This window comes from Myotis nattereri (assembly GCF_964212035.1).
Source record: "Myotis nattereri genome assembly, chromosome: 15".
NCBI classification, from domain to species: Eukaryota; Metazoa; Chordata; class Mammalia; order Chiroptera; family Vespertilionidae; genus Myotis; species Myotis nattereri.
Window position 1 is genome coordinate 53834015 of NC_138090.1, and position 23696 is coordinate 53857710.

Genomic DNA, 23696 nt, shown 5'->3' on the forward strand with positions numbered 1-23696 from the left:
TATGGTTTCTCTGCAGTATGAGTTATCTGATGGCCAGAAAGGGTTGTGGAGCTCCTGAAGGCTTTGCCACATTCTCTACATTTATAAGGCTTCTCTCCGGTATGAATTCTCTTATGATAAATAAAGGCTGAGGACCGGTTGAAGGCTTTGCCACATTCTCTACATTTATAAGGCTTCTCTCCAGTATGAATTCTCTCATGTTCACGAATATTTGAAAGGAAATTAAATGTCTTGCCACATTCTTTACATTTATAATGTTTTTCTCCAGTACGGATTTTCTTAAGTTTATTTAGATTGAGTATTTGACTGAGGAGTCTCGTACACGGATTAAATTTATAAGCTTTCTCTCTGGTATGAATATTATCTTGTTCAGTATGATTTGAAGATTGTTTCCAAGGTTTCTCACATTTTCTTCCTTTGTTTGTTTTTGCCACAGTATGAATAAACTGAAGTATACTTTGATTTGACATTTGGTCAAAGACTTTCCCACCATTATAATGGTTCTCTGGAAGCTGAATTTTCTGGTATATAATAGAATTTGACCCTTGTTTAAAATTTTTCCAATGTTCCTTGCATTGGTAACTTCTGACTTCATTGCATATATTCTGGTAATCATTGAAGATGGAAAGGGCTTTAGTGACAGCTATAATTTCATTAAACATGTACTCTTTCAAATAACTATTCTGTGATAACTATTAAAACATGATGTATAAAAAAAACAACACTCCTTCCATGCTGGTGTGACTCTGGGGATGAGCAACAAACCATGAACCAGGAGGTCACAGTTTGATTCCTGGTCAGGGTACATGCCTGAGCTGTGGTCTTGATCCCCAGTGGGGAGTGTGCAACAGGCAACCAGGTAGTCAATGATTCTCTCTCATCAGTGATATTTCTCTCTCTTATCCCTTCCTCTCTTAAATCAATAAAGACATATTTAAATAAAGATTCCTAAATTTATATAAATTATAGGCATTTGTATGAAAAACATTTCTCAATGGAAGTATAATGATACCTTAATACAGAAGTCAACAAATTAATTGAATTTAAATTTTCTATGTGTATAAATCACTATATTCTAGAAATGACTGAAAATTTAAACCCATACTACACTGTAATAATTCTTATATTTACAGCATAGTTTATTAAATTCATAGATTTTCAGTATTTTCATTCAAAGAATGTATAATATTAAAAACATTATATTTGGTCTTCACACTTAGAAACACATTAATTTACAAATATAACTAATTTAAATTGGGAGTATTGCCAAATGAGTAATACCTTTGACCTCATTAATTGACAATGATTTTATTATGAATAACTGCACCAGGTTACTTCTATCAATGTTAAAATAATTTTTTCTCATCTTACACTCCTCCTCAAATTCCAAGGCTTTCACTAAATGTACATTATCAAAGCCATACCTTCCATATCTTACCAGTATTATTTTAGGGAATAAATCTCCTATTTTTGGCTTTTGCAAAAAGGCCTGGTTGTCTTCAGATAAGATAGCTGAAAGATATGAAATAAAGTTTCACAGTTAGGACACTCTGGGGAATGAATACACACTGAATTTACCAACAATTACTCACCAAATTACATGTCTGAGTACTCCAAAATTAAGTTAACTGTACAAAGCAAGACCAAGACAGGCAGAATAAGGAAAAGTCACATCAAAGAAGGCTAAAAAGTTGCTTACATTTTGCACCAAAACTTCAAAACACCCTAGGAAACTATGGCAGTATTATAAGAAAACTCCCACTTGCCAGTTTCTTCTCTGAGGAGATAGAGATGAGGGTACTGGATATATTCAATGATCTTGTGGTTTTGTAGCATCTTGAAGATCATGTTTTTGTTCTGCGTGATACAGAGTGCTAAAATAATGGCATAACTGGTACATGGTGAATGCATTGTAATGGCTGCAAAAAAGAAAAAGTGGGTGCCTGTCCCACATGGTTCAGCGGCTGTTCATCAATCTATGAACCAGGGTGTCACAGTTTGATTCCTGGTCAGGACACATGCCCAGGTTGTGAGCTCAATCCCCAGTGTGCGGGGTGCAGGAGTCAGCGGATCAATAATTATCTCTCTGGGGGACATATGTAATAATATCAACAATAAAGAACTATTAAAAATAAATAACAATAATTCTCTCTCATCATTGATGTTTCTATTGTCCTCTCTCCCTCTCTGAAATCAATTAAAAAGTATTTAAGAAAGAAAAAAGAAAAGGTGGGAAATTGTTCAAAAACTATAGACTGCAATACTGAATACAGTTACCAAGAACAAAAAGATATTTGGGGTTCTGGGAAAGAAATAGAAAATTATTTAAACTTAGAACTTATACACAATCTGCCCCCAAACAATTTTGACAGAAATAGTAATTTCTGCCACAGGTGATTGTTACTTATTTTCTCTTACAAAAAGCAAGTTTATACGGCCTGGTTGTTTAAATTCCTGAACCTCAACAAGAGATATTAAGACACTGAGAAAAACAAAAACATGGTCCAAACATAAAAATATCTGAAATAAGCCAAACTTAAAGGGAAGCTAAAAAAAATGCACCAACACATGATCTCACTCATTTATGGATAATAAAGACCATTATAAACTGATGAACAAAAATAGATACAGAGGCAGAGTGGCATCGAACAGACTGTCATACTACAGCGGGAAGGCTGGGGAGGGTTGCAGGGTGGAAGGAGGGATAAGAAATCAATCGAAGGACTTATATGCATGCATATAAGCATAACCAATGGACATAACACACTGTGGGGTAGGGGAGGCGGGGGAAATTTCAAGGGGGGGGGAAGGGGAGACATATGTAATACTCTTTGTAATACTTTAAGCAATAAAACAAATTTTTTAAAAAATGCACCAATATAAAAACATAACAGAATTATCAATGAAAGATATGACCAAGCTGAAGAATCAAAATACTTGCATAGTAAATTGAAGATTTTGATAGAGGGAAGTCCACATGGGAAACTAACAAATCGACCACTTTGCACACCAAGTGGAGTGACATAAATACAGAATAGTGAAAAGGCGTGATAACAGATAAAAAATTAAGAGTTGAAGACATGGGGAGCAACATCAGAAAAATGGAGGCTAGAGAGATCACCCAGGGCTCTCTTCCTACAACTTGAACAAGTAAGTTATCAACTATAACTCAACAAAGAATTCCCTGCTTAACATAGAAGCCTGACTGAGAGACCAGTGCAATAAAACATCTAGAGGTGGGCAACCAGGAATAAAAGGGGAAGAAGGGAGGAGAGGCCAGATGGCCTTGGACATAGCACTGCAGTAGGAGCTGGTGACCAGCACCATCCAGAGAGTGGGGGAAGCTGGTGGTATTAGTTGTTTCCATGGGGTAGAACAGAGAGTCTCAGTGGGTTCTCCAGAAGAGTGAGCAGTGAGAATAGCAGCTGAGCCAGCAGAGATGCCTTGGCAAGGATACAGCATAGGGGTTCTGCCATGACTGTCTGCTGTCGGGCGATGGTGTTTCAGAAAAAGAAATGTAGCCACAGAGCGCTACCTTCCTTTAGATTCCCAAAACTCACTCCCAGTTGCCCTTGGTCAAAGAGCACAGTATCTGCACACAGAGACCTAGTGCAATAGAATCGCTGTTGACTTCTGTGATGGATAACCAGGTGAGGCGTGTGGGGGGACCCACAGAGGTCTGGGGTCACCATTACAATAAGAGCAAAACAAACACCCACCCAAGCAGCACGGCTGTAGTCAGCTCTGAAGTTCACAGTTAATAATCTTATTATTCAGCATCAGCTGCCGTAAAATGGTAGAAAGTCCTCTTCAGAGAAAGCTGCTAGTCAGGGGTGGGCAACCCTTGGCATACGTGCCAAACATGGCACGCCAGTAACTTTTCCTGGCACACGAAACCCTTTCTTATAATCTTCCATTTACATTTTTTTTCTTAATATTGACTTTTACTTTTCAGATAAATTCAGTGTAGGTGCATCTTAGATAAATAATTTTACATAACACGTTATCTTAAAGACCATAGACATGGATTGACGAGAGAGGGGAAGAGCAATTTCAATAGTGTCGAAAACGAACTATTGAGGACTTGGAATGCCATTCTAGAATATTTTTTCTGTTTAAAAAATTTTGCAACAGCGTTACTCTCCATGTTTTCATCCACATACGTTTGTGAATCTTTGTTCTCAGTGATGAATTTTGTTAAGTCTAGTAATAGGAGTAGCCTGACGGATGAAAGTAGTCGCTCATGCATATCTCTGAAGGTCACGAAATATAAACCTGATGTAAAATCTCTGTCATCAGTGATGCAGCAGCAAAACTCCCACTGATAATATCAAACAGAGTCATAAAGTTTTCAGTCGGACTATCAGTGTACATGTATACATTAAAAAATAAATGTATTTTTCATCATCATATATTGTGTTTTTGTCGCTCAAATGTATTTTATTATTTCTTCAAGGTTCTTCACATACGTACACCTTAAGAGATATCAAGTAGGTATAACATGTTCTCGAAAAATTAGGGTTGGCATGTAGAAGAATTTTGAGTCAGAGATTTTGCTGGTTTTGGCACGCACTCACAAAAAAGTTGCCCACCCCTGTGCTAGGTCAACAATAAATGCCTAGATAGGGGAGACTAACAAATTGCATTAGTAATCACGGTCATGAGAAAGCTCAGAAAGAAAATAAAAAATCTCCAGAGAGCAAGCTGTAGCACATGGAAATATGTGATAGAAATGACATAGATTCAATATTACAGTTCGGAGAACACTCAATAAGATGCAATAAAATACCAGCAATTCAATGCACTCAAAAAACAAATTAATGAACGAGTACTTTACCAAATAGACTGAAACTTTCAAAAAGAACCAATCAGAATGCTTTGAAACAAAGTATGCAATTTAGGTCAGTAGGGGTGATTTACTGAGACTAGGAAACAGAGCTGAACAGATGGAGCAAAGAAAGAAGAGACCTGAGCATGAAAAGAAAGAAAGGGCTCTATGAGCACAATCGGACTCCATCAGAAAAGGCTCATATATTAGAATTACAGGCATACTAAGAGGAAGAAGAGAGGAAGAAGGGAACTAAAAGCCTATTCAAACAAATAGTGAGAACTTCACAAACCTATGTAAAGAACTAGGTTCTCAAATTCAAGAAAGAAATAGAACACCTACTCAACTCAATCCAAAGAGGCCCTCTCCAAGGTGCATTGTATTAAAACTGTCAAAAATTAATGACTGCCGAAACCAGTTTGGCTCAGTGGATAGAGCGTCGGCCTGCGGACTGAAAGGTCCCAGGTTCGATTCCGGTCAAGGGCATGTACCTGGGTTGCGGGCACATCCCCAGTAGGGGGTGTGCAGGAGGCAGCTGATCGATGTTCCTCTCTCATCGATGTTTCTAACTCTCTATCTCTCTCCCTTCCTCTCTGTAAAAAATCAATAAAATATATTTAAAAAAAAAAAAATTAATGACCAAAAAAAAAAAAAAAAAATTCTCAAAGCACCCAGCGAAAAGAAGGAAGTAATCTACAAAGGAAAACCCATCAGAATATCATCCGACTTCTCAACAGAAACTCTACAAGACAGAAGAAAGTGGAACCAAGTATTCAAGTGACTACAAAAGAGAAATTACCACGCCAGAATAAAAAACCCAGCAGTAACTTCCTTTAAATATGACAGAGAAAGACATTCCCATACATACACAAGCTATAGGATTTAATACATAACAAGCTATAGGATTTATAGCTAGTTGATGTGTCCCTCTCATGAATGTTTCTATCACTCTCTCCCTCTAGCTTCCTGTCTCTAAAATCAATAAAAAACATGTTAAAAAGATCCTTCGCATCTTATGTCACTAAAGAAATGCACATTAACACAATGAGAAGTAACAAACAGCACAGTCAAGCAACACTAAACCGCCACTGAACAGGTCAGAATCCAGAACACTGACCCCTCCAAATGCTTTTGTGGATCTGGAGCAACTAGAATGTCCATTTATTGCTGGTGAAAATGTCAAATACTATAGTCACTTGGGAAGATAGTTTGGAAGTGTTTACAGAACTAAACATACACATACCATATGAAGCATTAATTGTGCTCCTTAGTATTTATTCACACAGGTAAACATATTACAGTAAGTTCTTGGGTTACGTCAGAGATCCATTCCTACAGCAAGACGTAACGAGATTTTCGTCATAAGTCAGAACCCACCTACATAAGCACCTACATCACTCACATGAAGCACATACACAGTAGTAATGAAGTGAAATAGTAAAAAAAAAAAATTAATAGAAAGATAACAATTCTTTACCTTTACTTGGGGTAAATAAATGATAAAAAACATAAAGCACAGCCCTAGCTGGTTTGGCTCAGTGGAGAGAGCATCGACCTGGGAACTGAAAGGTCCCAGGTTTGATTCTGGTCAAGGGCACATGCCCGGGTTACGGGCTCAATCCCCACTGGGATTGAGGAGGCAACCGGTCGGTGATTCTCTCTCATCACTGACGTTTCTGTTTCTTCTCTCCCTCTTCCTTTCTCACTGAAATCAATAAAAGTATATTTTTAAAAAACCAAAACATAAAGCACATACATATATACATACGTCAAAATGACGAAACTTCATTTTTTAATTAAATCTTTTTTTTTAAATATATTTTATTGATTTTTTACAGAGAGGAAGGGAGAGAGATAGAGAGTTAGAAACATCGATGAGAGAGAAACATCGATCAGCTGCCTCCTGCACATCCCCCACTGGGGATGTGCCCGCAACCAAGGTACATGCCCCTGACCGGAATCGAACCTGGGACCTTTCAGTCCGCAGGCCGACTCTCTATCCACTGAGCCAAACCGGTTCCGGCTAATTAAATCTTTATTGTTCATATTATTACAGCTGTTCCTGCCCGCCTCCCATAGCTCCCCGCAACCCAGTTCCCACCCCACCATCGGCCCTCACCCCCGCGCCCACTGTCCTCATCCATAGGTGTACAATTTTTGTCCAGTTTCTTCCCGCACCCCCAACACCCCTTCCCCCCACCCCCGACAATAGTCAGTCCACTCCCTTTCTATGACCCTGATTCTATTATATTCATCAGTTTATTCTGTTCATCAGATTATTTATTCACTTGATTTTTAGATTCACTTGTTGATAGATGTGTACTTGTTGTTCATAATTTGTATCTTTACCTTTTTCTTTTTCTTCCTCTTCTTAAAGGATACCTTTCAGCATTTCATATAATACTGGTTTGGTGGTGATGAACTCCTTTAACTTTTTCTTATATGTGAAGCTCTTTATCTGACTTTCAATTCTGAATGATAGCTTTGCTGGGTAAAGTCATCTTGGTTGTAGGTTCTTGCTATTCATCACGTTGAATATTTCTTGCCACTCCCTTCTGGTCTGCATAGTTTCTGTTGAGAAATCAGCTGACAGTCATATGGGTACTCCCTTGTAGGTAACTGACTGTTTTTCTCTTGCTGATTTTAAGATTCTCTCTTTGTCTTTTGCTCTTGGCATTTTAATTATGACATGTCTTGGTGTGGTCCTCTTTGGGTTCCTATTGTTTGGGGTTCTCTGCGCTTCCTGGACTTGTAACTCAATTTCTTTCACCAGGCAGGGGAAGTTTTCTGTCATTATTTCTTCAAATAGGTTTTCACCATCTTGCGCTCTCTCTCTTCTCCTGGCACCCCTATAACTCGGATGTTGGTTCGCTTGAAGTTGTCCCAGAGGCTCCTTACACTATCTTCATACTTTTGGATTCTTTTTTCTTTTTGTTTTTCCTGTTGGGTGTTTTTTGCTTCTTCATATTTCAAATCTTTGACTTGATTCTTGCGATCCTCAAGTTTGCTGTTGGAACTCTGTAAAATATTCTTTATTTCAGTCAGTGTATGCTTAATTTGTAGTTGGTCCTTATTCATATCCTTGAGGGTCTTATTGGATTTCTTGAGGGTCTCACTAAATTTATTGGCGGTTTCTAGAAAATTCTTGAAAAACCTTATATCTGTGCTTTTGAACTCTATTTCTAGTAGTTTGCTTTCCTCCATTTCTGTCATTTGTGACCTGTTTTTTTGACTCCGCATATTTTATGCTTCCCTGTGTTGATAGAGTGGCTTTCTGTGCTAGGTGTCCTATAGGGCCCAGTGGCTCAGCCTCCCCAATTACCTGAGGTGGACACTCTTGGTGCACCCCTTTGTGGGCTTTGTGCACAGTCTTCTTGTAATTTAGCCTTGGTTGTTGTATGTATCACTAGGAGGAATTGACCTCCAGGCTAATTGGCTGTGAGAATCAGCTCTGTCTATGGTGGGAGAACTTCTGTGCTGGAGACACCCTTCTGGGGCAAGACTTGCTTCATTGGGGCTTTGGTGCTCACTGAGTCTGCCCCCTGAGTGTGTCCCTTATGGATCTGAGGAGTTGTAATCTGCATGGTCCCACTCTGACCACTGGGTAGACTGGCTCTTGGATCTCTAAGGAGGTGCTAATTTACCCTCTGCCTGAGGCTCCCCAACAGGAGGTATGGAGAGATCTGCAGATTCCTCTTCTTTGTTTGGGGTTTGGAGGTGCCCAGATGAGGTCCAGATGTGAAGCAATGCAAGCTGCTGTGGGGTCTTGGGCCTTCTTTTGGAAGTTCTGGGACTCTCTGATCCAGCTGCAGTTTGTTAGGTAATTTTCAGATTACAAAGGGCCAGGCCTTTCATATGCAAAAGCCTCTGTGCACAGCTTGGGTGGGGCGGGGGTCTCAGGGAATCAACAGGGTGGAGCAAACAGCTATGGAAGATCCTCAGTCCTACCCTAAGAGGTCCCATGTCTCATTGTCCCAGTAATCGTTGCAAGCACCTCTGAGAGAAAGCCGCCCTCGAGTTCTGACCGATGCCAGACAGTCCACTTTCTCCCCATGAGTCCAGTTCCCCAGAGACTCGCCTGGAACTGGAGTTCAGAGCAGTCAGGAGCTTGAGACTCCCTCCCAATTGAAAAAGACAAAGACAACCGTGTCCTCAGTTGCCAGCCCTTTCCATGTGCACCTCCATACCTCTGCACTTCACTTCCGCACTTCCTTTGCGTCTCAGTGTGCTTTTCTCTTTCCTTCTAGTTGTAGAATTTCCACTCAGCCAGCCTTCCTTGGTTCTGGATGATGTACGTTTTGTCTTTTAGTTGTATTTTTGAAGTGGTTGTGCGAGGCAGCAATTTCCTTTGTTTACCTATGCCGCCATCTTGTTTTCTCCTAGCGGAACATCTTTTTTTAATAAATAAATGGAAGATGGCAACGTAACCATGAAATGAAGTATGTCGAGTCCCAGGACTATCTGTGGCTACGCAAAAGCCTACAAGGTGCTCGTTATAGCATCTTCATAACTTCAAAAAAATGGAAGCAACAAAGGTGTGTGTCAACAAGTGAATGGATAATTAAACTGAGGTATATACAATAGAAAACTATTCAGCACTATAAATAATACATCAAAACATGAAGAGATAGGATAGAAACTTAGATACATAGAATTAACTGAAAGAATCCAATCTACCTGGTCAGGTAGCTGAATTTGTTATAGCATCACCCAAATATACCATGGATGGGGATTCGATCTTGGATAAGGGCACATACGAAAATCCATCATAAATAAATGTATATATAAGTGGGACAACAAATTGATGTTTCCCTCTCTCAAAAAATCAATACAAAAAAATAAAGAATCCAATTTGAAAAGGTGACATATTATAAGATAACCATTACATTTCAGAAAAGAAAATGAAGAACCCAGTAAACAAATCAATGGTTACTAGAGTGTAGGGAAAATAGGGAAGAATAGGCAGAGTAGAGAGAATCATTAGATCCTAGAAGCTAATCTGTAGACTATCATTTTGGAAATGTGCCATCATAAATTTTTCCTCATCTCTACAGTGTACAAAGCAGCAGTGAACCCTAAGGTGAACTACAACTTTGAGTGGTAATAATGTGCCAATGTAGCTTCTAATATATAATCAATGTACCACTGGTAAAAAAACAGAGAAGGGGCACGTTATGCAGAGAGCATGTGGGAATTGTCATTACCTCTACACCATTTTGCTGTGCATCTAAAAGTGATCTTTATTTTGTTTTGAAAATATATTTTTATTGATTCCAGAGATGAAAGGATGGAAACATCAATGATGAAAGAGAATCATCGATCGGCTGCCTCCTGTATGCCCCACACTGAGGATCTAGCCCACAACACTGCATGTGCCCCAACCAGGAATCAAACTGTAACCTACTCATTCATAAGGTCGACACTCAACCACTGCGCCACATGGGCCTGGCTAAAAGTGCTCCTTGATCACAGACTTTTTCTTTGAAGTATCTGATCTCAGGTCCGGGAAGCTTTCTTATCGTTTTTTGCTGCTGTTGTTGTTGTAATCCTTACCCAAGGATGATTTTCCATTGATTTTTTATGTTTACATATTTTTAAATATAGTTTTATTGACTTCAGAGAGGAAGGCAGAGGGAGAGAGGGATAGAAACATCAATGATTACAGTGATCATTGACCGGCTGCCTCCTACATGCCCCACTCTGAGGATCGAGACCACAACCTGTGCATGTGCCCAGACTGGGAATCGAACCATGACCTCCTGGTTCATGGGTTGACGCTCAACCACTGAGCTATGTCAGCCAGGCTCCACTGATTTTTAAAGAAAGTGGAATGGAGGGATAGAAGGGGGAGAGTGAGAGAGAAAGAAACTGATTACTAGTCCTCCACACATGACCCAATGGGGCAGGGATTGGACCCATGACCCTTTGGTGCTTGGGCAGATGTCTTAACCACTGAACCACATCAACCAGCATTTTCCTATCATTTTTTCATGCACATATAATAAATAAACATTTGTAACCTACATAAAAAACAACAATTCAAGATGTCACTTCAGAAGAATAAGGATGACCAGGATCAAAGAAACAAAGTATAGGGGTTGGGGGTGGCCGGGGAGAAGTCAATGTTGGGAAAAGGAAACATATGGAATACTACATGTAATACTTTAAAAGATAATTTTAAAAAAAGAAACAAAGTGTATCAAGTGTTTTATAAACTGTTGAGAAAATGGACCCTATACATGGCTGAATGAAACATCAATTGGTGCCAACAGTATGAAAAACACAGTAGCATTTGTCAAAAAATTACAAACAGAATAATCCCATGATGCAGCCATCCCATTTCTAGGTATTTATAAAAAAAGAACATTTACAGGAGAAATGACAAGAGACATTTGCACATCTGTGTCCATTCTAATGTTATTCACAAAAGCCAGTGATAGGTGGAAACTACTCAAAGGTTCATGCATAGTTGAATTAATGAAGAAAGTTTACTATATGCGTACAATGGGAGACGATTCTGCCATGAAACAGAAGGAGATATCATCAACTGATATAGAGAAACCTTGAGGGCATTTTTTAAGTGAAGCACACAAGTGACAAAGAGAAAGAAACCGTAGGATTTCCCTTAGGTGAGTAATCTAATGTCCTTCACCTCAAAAAAAGAAAAAAGGGGGGGGGGGAGTTACGGGCCTGCTTTTAAAACAAATGAGGAAGTAGTTTTTTAATGCATATTGAGACATTTCTGCAAGATGAATGTTTTGAGACATCAAATGCACAAGGCGAGATACTTAATACCACTGGACTGTACAGCTACAGATGGTAAAGATGGTAGATTTTTAATCATGTTATTGTGTTTTTAAAAATCTTTATTGATTTTTTCCGCCAAAACCGGTTTGGCTCAGTGGATAGAGCGTCGGCCTGCGGACTGAAAGGTCCCAGGTTCAATTCCGGTCAAGGGCGTGTACCTGGGTTGCGGGCGCATCCCCAGTAGGAGGTGTGCGGGAGGCAGCTGATGGATGTTTCTCTCTCATTGCTGTTTCTAACTCTGGGGATGCGCCCGCAACCCAGGTGCACGCCCTTGACCGGAATTGAACCTGGGACCCTTCAGTCCGCAGGCCGACGCTCTATCCACTGAGCCAAACCGGTTACGGTTCTTTATTGACTTTTATAGAGAGGAAGGGAGAGCAAGAAACATCAATGTGAAAGAGAAGCATTGATCCTCTGCCTCCTACATACACAGCAACCACGACTGAGCCCACACCTAGGTACCCTGAACAGGAATTGAACCGGTGACCTTTCAGTGTAGGAGACAACGATATAACCAACTGAAACCACACAGGCCAGCTCTATTCATGTTTTTTACCAAAATTGAAAATAAAAAATAAGATCTAAAAGAGACAGAATTATAAAACTTTTCAAAAACTACCTTCGATGGTAACAAGTTTTTATCTCACATAAAGAAAATATAAATTCATCCATAAAAACATATATTAAGTGTATGTCCATAACTACACAGGAAAAAGCAACCATTCTCCAACACCTGAGCAGAAGAAACAAGGTGAGTCATGAGCAATGTAGGGGTAAGGGTTACAGACAAACATGCACATGACTTTAATGGAAATAGACATAAGGCTGACTCATACTTGAATGTCCTCCGGATATGTGTTGAGAACTATCATTCACTTTCCTCATTTATTAACAAAAACTACAAATGCAAAGAACTAAACGTGGGGTATCTATCATAACAAAGGAAACACTCAATCTGTGTACACTGGGGCTGAGTGAGACTGAGGGATGCTGGAGTCACAGGATTTCCTTTTTTTTTAATGTTTATTATTTTTAAATATATTTTTATTGATTTCAGAAAGGAAGGGAGAGTAGGGAGAGAGAGATAGAAACATCAGTGATGAGAATCATTGATCGGCTGCTTTCTGCACGCCCACACTGGGGATCGAGCCTGCAACCCGGGCATGTGCCCTTGACCGGAATTGAACTGGGAACCTTTCAGTCCACTGGTCGAACCAAACTGGCCAGGGCAGGATTTCCTCATAAGGGCCTGCAAACAGACTTACTCCTGGACTCACTCACTTTGAGCTCTAGCACCAAGGCATCATCAGCTGGACAGACAGGGAGAAACTGAATTGTCTGTCTGTCGTCAGTCCACACCTGGAAGGGCAGGTTTCTGTCAGAGGAAAGTGCTGCAAGAGTCCATTGTTCATTTCTGAGACCTTCCCACAAAGCCAGCAAGCGCATACCATATGGGTCTCCATCAACCTGGTTAACACTGTAGCTTTGACCTACTGCCTGCTAGAGAACTTGTCCTACCCAACTTGGGGGCCCGCCCGAGCTGCTTTGCTAGGTTTTGTGGCTTTTCCATAAAAAGGGCCTCTTTTTTCTCATGCTTCAGACGTTCCCCAAATCCCTCAAACAAGCAGCACTTGGCTTTCATGTGCCCCGTACGTCACACTTAAGTGGCTTGAGGCTTGGCTTTGGTAGCAACTAGTTTTGGATGGCAGCTGGACCTCTCCTGGGCAACTCCAAGGTAAACACAAGCAGCAGCCATTGTCCAGCTGGTGCAGCTCAGTGGTTGAGCATTGGCCCATGAACCAAGAGGTCACTCGTCCAATTCCCAGTCAGGGCACATGCCTGGACTGCAGGCTCCATGCACAGTCGGGGGCATGCAGGAGGCAGCTGATCAATGATGTTTCTATCTCTCTATCCTTCTCCCTTTCTCTCTAATATCAATAAAAACATATTTAAGAAGAAAAAAAGAAATATCCATTTGCAGGTCGCTCTATAGCTCATATCATGTGGCCCCAGAAAGACACATGTGGTGACTGACTTTGGCCCATACCTCTTGGAAGGCCCCAGAGCCAGTCTATTCGTCAGATAGCTGCATCCTCCCCCGACCCTGCCCCCGCCAGATAACAACCCAACAACCTCCAGGAGAGACACACTCACAGGGCAGACATGGTGGACACTCAAGCCCCACACTCGAGGCTTGATCTAAGCACTGTTGCTTTTCTTCTGAAGTTGCAGTTGGTCCTCACAGTCAATCTGCCTAGGGCAGTGACGGCGAACCTTTTGAGCTCGGCGTGCCAGCATTTTGAAAAACCCTAACTTAACTCTGGTGCCATGTCACATATAGAAATGTTTTGATATTTGCAACCATAGTAAAACAAAGACTTATATTTTTGATATTTATTTTATATATTTAAATGCCATTTAACCAAGAAAAATCAACCAAAAAAATGAGTTCATGTGTCACCTCTGACACGCGTCATAGGTTCGCCATCACTGGCCTAGGGGATGATCCCTTCAGTAATATGGCAACAACAATCAAGGCTCCACGACAGCAGGACAGAAAACACAACCCACACACAACACAGGCCTGGAGCACCTAGCTGGAGTGACTCGGGAGGGCGTGCCACTGGGCCCTACAGAATGCCTACTTGAGCAAGGCTACAAAGTCAAGCAGATGGAGCAGCTCTACCTAATACACAAACACAAAGACCCAGCCAAGTGAGAAGACAAAAAACAGGTCCCAAATACAAGAAAAGGAGAAATCTCCAGAAGAAATGGAGGCAAGCAGACTACCAGACACAGAGTTCAAAGCAATGGTTATAATGAAGTTCAAGAAACATCACGAAAACTTCAATAGAATAAAAAAGAACACGGAAACCATTAAACATATCAATCAGAAATGAAGAATCCATTAATGAAATAAATTTAAATATTACAGGGAATCTAGAGTAGAGTAGATTAATGCCCAATTCCGTTTGGCTCAGTGGATAGAGCATCCACCCGAGGAATGAAGAATCCTGGGTTCAATTCCGGGCAAGGGCATGTACCTCGGTTGCAGGCTTGAACCCCAGCCCTCGTCAGCTCATATGGGAGACAACCAATCGATGTGTCTCTCTCATATCAGTGTTTCTCTGTCTCCCCCCTATCCTGGCACTCTCTCTCTAAAAATCAATGGAACAATATCGTTGGGTAAGGATTAACAAAAAATAAATAAACAAATAAAGTAGAATAGATGACGAAGAGTATCAAATCAGAGATTTGGAATATAAGGAAGCATATTAACATCCAATCAGAACATCAAAAAGATAAAAGAATAATTTAAAAAATGAGGCTAGCACATCAGGTGTAGTTCAGTGGTGGAGCATTGACCTATGAATCAGGAGGACATGGTTCGATTCCCGGTCAGGGCACATACCTGGGTTGCAGGCTCAATCCCCAGGGTGGGGTGTGCAGGAGGCAGCCAATCAATGATTCTCTCTCATCACTAATGTTTCCATCTCTCTCTCCCTCTCCCTTTCTCTCTTAAATAAAAAAAAAATTTTTTTTAATGTGCAAGAGAAGAATAGAATATTTCTCCCCCAAACTGTGGATAATAAATACATGTACTAGTGGAAAATAACTCATTTATAATAACTATAAATTCAAACTGTAATTGTGCCTCCATGAACAGCAAGCATTTTGCATTATGACATATGTTACATGGAAGGAAAATTCACAGGAAATGAATTCAAATCATTCAAAAATATATGTGTAATTTTAATAAAAAAGCATTTTGGGGCTCTGGCCTGGTAGCTAAGTTGGTTAAAGCATCATCCCGATACAACAAGGTTGGGGTTTCAATCGATGGTCAGGGTACAAATATATTGAAGCAATGAATGCACTAATAAGTGAAACAACAAAAAAATCAATGTCTCTCTCTTCCCCTTCCTCTTACTCTCTAATAAAAATCAATACAAAAAAAAAATTTGAGAGAAATTTTTCTCATTATTTCTGCTACTCCTACACAAAATGTATAGGTGCAATCAATCCTAAAGTAAAAAAAGAAAAGAAAAGAAAATGAACAAAACTGCCTCATTTATTAAAAAAAAAAAAAAAGAACCGTAATAAGCCCTGGCCGGTTTGGCTCAGTGGACACAGCATTGGCCTGCGGACTGAAGGGTCCCAGGTTTGATTCTGGTCAAGGGTATGTACCTTGCTTACGGGCACATCCCCAGTGGGTAGTATGCAGGAGGCAGCTGAATCAATGTTTCTCTCTCATCGATGTTTCTAACCCTCTACCCTTCTCCCTTCCTCTCTGTAAAGTCAATAAAATATATTAAAAAAAAAAAAAAAGAACTGTAAGAAATTTGTAAAATGTGCAGAGAATGACTAATGTTTAAAATAAACATTTCAAATCTAAATAAATAAATAAAATAAACATTTCAGCCCTGGCCAGGTAGCACAGTTGTTTAGAGCATAGTTGCAGTATGCCAAGGTTGGCAAGGTTGTGTGTTCGATCCGCAATCAGGGCACATGAAAGAATCAACCAATAAATGCGTAGATAAATGGGATAACAAATTGATATTTATCTCTTTCTCCCTCCCTCTCTCTCCCCACCCCTCTGTCTTCACTGTTCTCTATTTCTCTTAAATCAATACAAAACAAATGAAAAATTAAACTAAATATTTCAGGTTAAGTATAACATGATTAAGAGACATACTAAGGAAAGATACTGAAAAACATAATCATTCTTTTTCCTAAAGTAAACTTATATGGAAGAACAAAATGTTTTCCTGAATATGAGGTGCCCAGTATTTTGTAACTCACTTATTACCAAAGAAGAACATTCCAGCGTGTTGTATCAGCACTTGACAATACAAAACCACAATCTGACAAAGATCTAATCAGAAAGTGAAAACACATATGACACAGTCACAGGTAACTTTGGAACTGAACAAGAGAGAATCACAAGATGATAGTGATGAACAAATTGGGTAACAATGGAGACTCTCCTACAGATGGGCGATGTTCTAAGGCCACAAAGGGCAGTAACTTATTGAAAAACTTTGTGAGTTAAATAGACACATTAACTACTGTCACACAAGGAAACGGCGGAATATACAGGAAAAGGAAGATTTGAAGTGAAAGAAACTTAGATTTGATAGAGATTCTCCTATTTCTAATCCAGTTTGTCCACTGGCAAGAAGACATGGTAGAGAAGTTGGCAGTATAAGGTATAAACCTGTACGTCCTGGCCCCCAGAACAATATTAAAACTACAACTATGAAACAAAACAGCTATCATCAAGAACCACAGGAAAGCTGGTGAAAGTTCTACAACTAGAAGGAAAGAAAAAGCACATTGAGACGGGGTAGGCGGTGCAGAGGCGCCAAGAACAGAGGTGCGAGGCAGCTACACCTGGGTGGGCAGTTTTTTTCTATCGGAAGGGGATACAAGCTCTCGAATGCACTGAACTCATTTATGGCGAGACTCCGGGGGTCCCAGTTTCCTATGAGGAGAAACTGGACTGTCTTGCAGCGGGTCGGAAAGGGAGGGTGGCTTTCTCGTACAGCTGCTTGCAGGGATCATTGTTGCTGTGGGGGTACGGGACTCGGGGACGCAGAGACGCAGAGTCGTGGAGACCCAAGGAGTCGCAGAGACTGCTGACGACAGCCATTGCTGTTTGCTCCGCCCTGGTGATTCTCTGAGACCCCGCCCTACTCAATTTACATCCCCACACAAGCTGTGCCCAGCAACACAAAGGAATCACCTGCACTTTTGCAGCATAACCTAACAAACTGCAGCTGGGTCAGAAAGCTCCAAAACTTCCAAACTCCAAACGAAGAGGAGAAATCTGCTGATATCGCTGTAGCTCCTGCTAGGTGGACTCACACAGTCGTTGACTAGGAGATCCAGGATCCAGGGTACCCCTGGCCAGATACCAGATTTCAACTCCTCACATTCATAAGGGACACGCTCAAGAAGCAGACTCAGTGAGCACCAAAGCCCCACTGAAGCAAGTTCTAACCCATAAGGGTGTCTCCAGCACAGCAGTTCTTCCACTGCAGATTCAGCGGGTTCTCCCAGTCAGCCAAAAATGCGGAGACAGAAACATGTCACAAATGAAAGAAATAGAGGAAAGAAAACTAATGGAGGACATAGAGTTCAAAACCACAGTTATAAGGCTACTCAAGAACCTTCAACGAACCTCCGAGGAACTTAGTGAGACGTCAAGGATCTTAATGAGAATGCCAAAAAAATGGAAAAGAAATTAAACATACACTGACTGAAATTAAAAGTAATATACAGAGATCCAACAGCAGACTAGAGGATCCCAAGAATCAAGTCAAAGATTTGAAATACAAAGAAGCAAAAAACACCCGTACGGAGAAGCAAAACGAAAAAAGAATCCAAAAATATGAAGATAGTGTAAGGAGCCTTTGGGACAACTTCAAACGTACCAACATCTGAATTATCGGGTGCTAGAAGAAGAGAGAGAGCAAGATACTGAAAGCCTATTAAAAGAAATCATGACAGAAAACTTCCCCTACCTGATGAAAGAAATAGACTTACAAGTCCAGGAAGCAAAGAAAACCCCAAATAAGAAGAATCCAAAGAGGACCACACCAAGACACATCATAAGCAAAATGCCAAGGATAAAAGACAAAGAGAGAATCTTAAAAGAAGCAAGAGAAAAACAGTTAGTTACCTACAAGGGAATACCCATACAACTGTCAGCTGATTTCTCAACAGAAACCATGCAGGCCAGAAGGGAGTGGCAAGAAATATTCAAAGTGATGAATAGCAAGAACCTACAACCAAGATTACTCAACCCAGCAAAGCTATCATGTAGAATTGAAGGTCAGATAAAGAGCTTTACAGACAAGAAAAAGCTGGATTATATGAAATGCTGAAGGATATTCTTTGAAAAGAGGAAGAAAAAGAAAAAGGTAAAGTTAAAAATTATGAACAACAAAGTGACAACAAATAAATATCTATCAACAAGTGAACCTAAAAATTAAGTCAGGATAAACTGGTGAATATAATAGAAGCAGGGGCATAGAAAGGGAGTGGACTGACAATTCTTGGGGGGGAAGGAGATGTGGGGGGTGCAGGAAGAGACTGGACAAAAATCTTACATCTATGGATGAGGACAGTGGCAGGGGGTTAGGGCATGGGGTGGGGTGGGAACCAGGTGGAAGGGAGCTATGGGGGTTGGGGGGGTGGTGGAAAGAGGAATATCTGTAATAATCTGAACAATAAAGATTTATTAATTTAAAAAAAATAGAAGAGATGGTAGATTATTTGAATATTCTAGAAAATTATTCCCTAAAATACTGTTTTCTGACTGAAACTTGTTTAGTCAAGACAACAAGTAAAATTTTCAAACACTGAGTTCCTCATTCACATACATAACAAAGCCATTCTTTTCTAAACCAGAAAACGCCCATTTGTTTCCTAAGAGCAAGAATCAGAAAGTCTACCCTAGAAAGCAGAAGCCTCCTAGAGACGTTAAAATAATAAAGGAAACAAAACCCTGAGAGTGGAAGAGGAACTCAGGAAGGAAGTCATCCTCACCCAGGGAGACCAGGTTGCTGTAGTTCTCCAACATCACATCCAGGTACAATTTCCGCTGAGCTGGGTCCAGGCATTTCCACTCCTCCAGAGAGAAATCTACGGCCACATCCCTGAAGGTCAATGGTCCCTGAAAGGAAAGACAAGTTTATCAAGCGGTCACCAGAAGAGTTCATAATGTTAGCCAACATGAAAACAGTGTTAGGAGATTTAAAAAAAAAAAAAAAAATGAAGGAAAAAAAAAGAAACAAACAAAAAAGAAAACCGTGTGAGGAGAAGAGGTTTTGACCAAGGGGAATACCCTGAATCACCCAGTCAGATCACTTTGCCCAGTAAGATTCTCTGGTATGTTTTCAAACACTAACAAATGAGGATGACACATGTCCCAAAATCCACGATACAGATTTCACTTTTCAGGAAAATAAACTTTAAAAAAAAATATATAGTTTATTGATTTTTTACAGAGAGGAAGGGAGAGGGATAGAGAGTTAGAAACATCGATGAGAGAGAAACATAGATCAGCTGCCTCCTGCACACTCCCCACTGGGGATGTGCCCGAAACCAAGGTACATGCCCTTGACCAGAATCGAACCTGGGACCCTTGAGTCCGCAGGCCGATGCTCTATCCACTGAGCAAAACCGGTTTTGGCCCGATTTGAAATTTTACTATGAGTATTCTTAGAACAAGACTGTTTTCCCTTTGATAGAATATTTTGTGAAACATATTAATTAAAGTTACTAGTAAACCTTCAATTTTATTCCAAACTCGATCTACAATTAAAAAAGAAACAAACTCAGGTCGATACCCATAAAGAAAACTCATGAATATTCACAGCAGTTTCTGTAACTGAGAAGAAGAATAAAGACAGGTTAAGCAAGTAAGAAAACATAGCTCAAAGGATGCTAACATTTTATGTAGAGACACACACTTATGAGAAGTTACCTACAATTTAAAATGGATAGAAAAAAGAATTATCATGTCAATGAAGTCACGGTTATTTTGTGATTGCATAAATTTCATGAACATCCTTGTGAATGATACCCTTTCTGTATTATAAACACAATAAGGAGATGAACTCACATAATGATAGAAAATATGTTGGACCTATTGTTTCTGAGTTGCTAATTTATCTGGAAATTTTTAAATGTCATTAGTGGAGATCTACAATCATAGAAATTTAACTGAATTGGAGATACATTAATAATATGATTCTTGTAAACTTTCTGGAAAATATAAAAAGTGATTATGTCGAGTATGACCATGAATGAGTGTAGAATATAAAAAAAATTTACAGCAAGAAGGCCTGATTGGTTGAAGCTCCCATGTCAAAAGACAGTGATATGTAGGAAATAAAAGTAGGGCTTTTGCGGAAACCGGTTTGGCTCGGTGGATAGAGCGTCGGCCTGCGAACTGAAGGGTCCCTGGTTCGATTCCGGTCAAGGGCATGTACCTGGGTTGCGGGCACATCCCCAGTAGGGGGTGTGCAGGAGGCAGCTGATCGATGTTTCTCTCTCATCGATGTTTCTAACTCTCTATCTCTCTCCCTTCCTCTCTGTAAAAAATCAATAAAATATATTTTTAAAAAAAAAAGTAGGGCTTTTATTTTTTAAAGTAAATAGAAGCTAAGACGAAGAGGGGGCTTCTGGATGATCTGTGCACATCTCTCAATAAATTCTACGATTAGGGGAGCATCTCAGCCAAGGGAATATCAGGTGAACTGGAACAATGGATATCAAGTGACTGAGGCACAGGAAAGGAAATGTCATAGGAAACATACATAAATAAGCAAGTGATTATGTGAAAATGGTCATAAAATAAACATTAATTTTTGCAAGTGTCAATCCAGTGTACCTCTCATGTTCTGTAAAGATTTAAACAGCAAGTCTTTCTTACTAATCTAGTGAGAAAGTCTCTTCTCTTTACTCTTCTTTTCAGAACTTGCTGACCTATTCTGAGCAGTAAGATGTGCTTTTCCTTAGGCTTATTCTAGAGCTGATGCTGCAGCCACCTGAACGTAAAAGTTATATTTCCCTTCTTCACCGATACCCGAGCCTCTGGCCCCATCCCAGTAGGGATGTTGGACATGGCTGCCTTCCAAGGTTGACTTGTCAGAGAAGGATGTTTTCAGTAGTTGAAAGTCATTAAAGGTGGGAAATCTTCTTGACCTGGTGGAACCTGCATAACATGAATGCAGAGAAGGCTCTGGGCAAAAGGAAAAAACTATATACACTGCTGACCTTGATTATCACAAGAAAACCGGTAATTAAATAAGTAAAGGAAAAGACCATGAATAGCACCAACATCAGAAGTGGCAGGTCCTAAATCCACAGATGTCAGAGGAAAAGGAAACACAGCCTGTGACCAAGGACACATCTTTTACCTGAGAAGCAGCCATTTGGTCCTGGTCCTGGTCCTGATCAGGGTCTGGGTTGTCGTCTCAAGCGAGGATATGTTGAGGAGTCACAGGATGTGCCTTCAAAGATGACAGCACAGCGTCTCAATCAGCTCACATGACACTCACAGTCAGAAGGACCCGGAAATGCAGAAAAGGCCACCCCTCCTGTCCTTGGTCACAGGAGAGAATGAGGAACAATGACCTCCTACATGGAGACCACACCGTGAGTTTTCAAGTGTGTGTCTTCATGTGTCTCTCCTCCCAAAGACATCCACTAACTCCTACAGAAATGAGAGCTGCTGTCCTTAAGCCCCAAACCAAACAGAGCACCCCCTTACCTCCCCTGGATAAAGCCTGCTCCCCACTCTCACAAAGGCATCCTGCAACCCTCCTGCTAATCCCTGTCCGCACCTTCCAATTACCCGGAGACACCTCAGTAACCAATGATGCCCCACCCAGTGCAGCTGTCCAACTCCACGGGGAAAATCACCCCTGATGGCTTTTCTTAAAGCTCTTCAGGGAATCTGAGAATTTATCTCAGTATGTTTTTAAAAAATAAATAAAGTGTCAAACAGAGAAAAAGTAAATCCATGGCAGAAACACACACACACTCACACACACACACAAACACACACCACAGCAAAAAACCTAAGGCTTCTAATATTCCTTGAAAAAGCAGCAGATTGCCCTAACCGGTTTGGCTCACTAGATAGAGTGTCGGTCTGTAGACTGAAAGGTCCCAGGTTCAATTCATTTCAAGGGCATGAACCTCAGTTGCGGGCACATCCCGAGTAGGAGGTGTGCAGGGGGCAGCTAATGGATGTTTCTCTCTCATCGATGCTTCCAACTCCCTACCTCTCTCCCTTCCTCTTTGTAAAAAATCAATAAAATATATTTAAAAAGGAAAAAGGATCAGACGGTGACAGATTCAGGTCACCTCCTCGTTTCAATCCCAGGAAATGACAGGGGACCCATGAACAACAGACAAGTCTCTCCCCTCTGAGTGAATAAGGGCTGTAATTGGAAGCAAAACATTATAAAATTCCAAAGCCGTATAAACTAGAGATTTACAATTCTCATTAAAATCTGTATAACTCAGACAATTCAGCGGTTAAATTAAATATTTAAAGCCATGCTTAGGCGGCATGACTAAGTGGTTGAGATTGGACCTATCAACCAGGAGATCATGGTTAGATTCCTAGTCAGGGCACGTGGCCAGGTTGCAGGTTTGATCCCTACTGTGGGGCGAGCAGGCGGCAGCTGATGAATGATTGTCTTTCCTCATTGATGTTTCTAACTCTCCTTCTCCCTGCCTCCTGGAGATGAACAGATATATATATATCCGCAGCCGATATATCACAACTTAACCATCCACCACCCATCAGCTCACCCCTCACCCAGATCAGGGTTCCTTCCTCCCACTACATGTATTTCTGTCTGTGGATCTGTCTGTCTCCTGCTCCCTTTCTCTCCACTGTGGTCCTTTCCTGTGTCCCCCGCTCTCCTGCTCCTTCTCCCCTTTTCTGTCTGTCTGTCCTACACCTGGACCATGAAATGCCTGAAACCTACTTCCCTTCAGGGGCTCTTTCTCCTGGTCTCTGAGGCTCCATCTCCACCCACGTCTGCGTCTCCCCCTCCCCACGCCCGCGGCCCCTCTGCTGCCTGTTCCCATCTGTCCGCTCCCACAGCTGCGGACTCAGGGCTGCTCCCTCTGCTCCCCCATCCCTGAGCCCCCCTTTCTGTGAACCCCTCGCTGCCCTTTCTCCCGCCCACGTCTCTCTCTCACTCCCTCTCTGACCCCCCAGCCTAGGCCCCGCCCCCCGCAGTCACCGCGCCCACAAAGCCCCTCCCTGCGGGCAGGTCGCCTCTTCAGGGGACACCGCGTCCTTCCCCCTGAGCCCCCCCCATGGACACTGTGCTCCCCGGGCAGGCAGACCCCTTATTAAATGGGGGTGGGCCTAGGAGGGGGGTCAGACCCCCAGGCCGGGAGCCATCCGGGCTCTTTGGGCGGAAAGCGCCGGGCGGGGGGAGGGGCGCAAAGGGCGGGAACCCCCTGACGCAGACTCTCAGCCCCGCGGGGAGCACCGGCGGCCCCGGGAACGGTTTTCAGCGGG

General features: G+C 41.3%; 1 long non-coding RNA gene across 1 annotated transcript; it reads right to left on the reverse strand.

Moving 5' to 3' along the window:
- Positions 1-429: 429 nt before the first annotated feature.
- On the reverse strand, positions 430-22155 carry LOC308530463. The gene is made up of 3 exons (XR_013996854.1): positions 21568-22155; positions 19190-19316; positions 430-1512 (listed from the first exon to the last, which is right to left on the reverse strand). It is a non-coding gene; the product is annotated as an uncharacterized lncRNA (long non-coding RNA).
- Positions 22156-23696: the final 1541 nt, after the last annotated feature.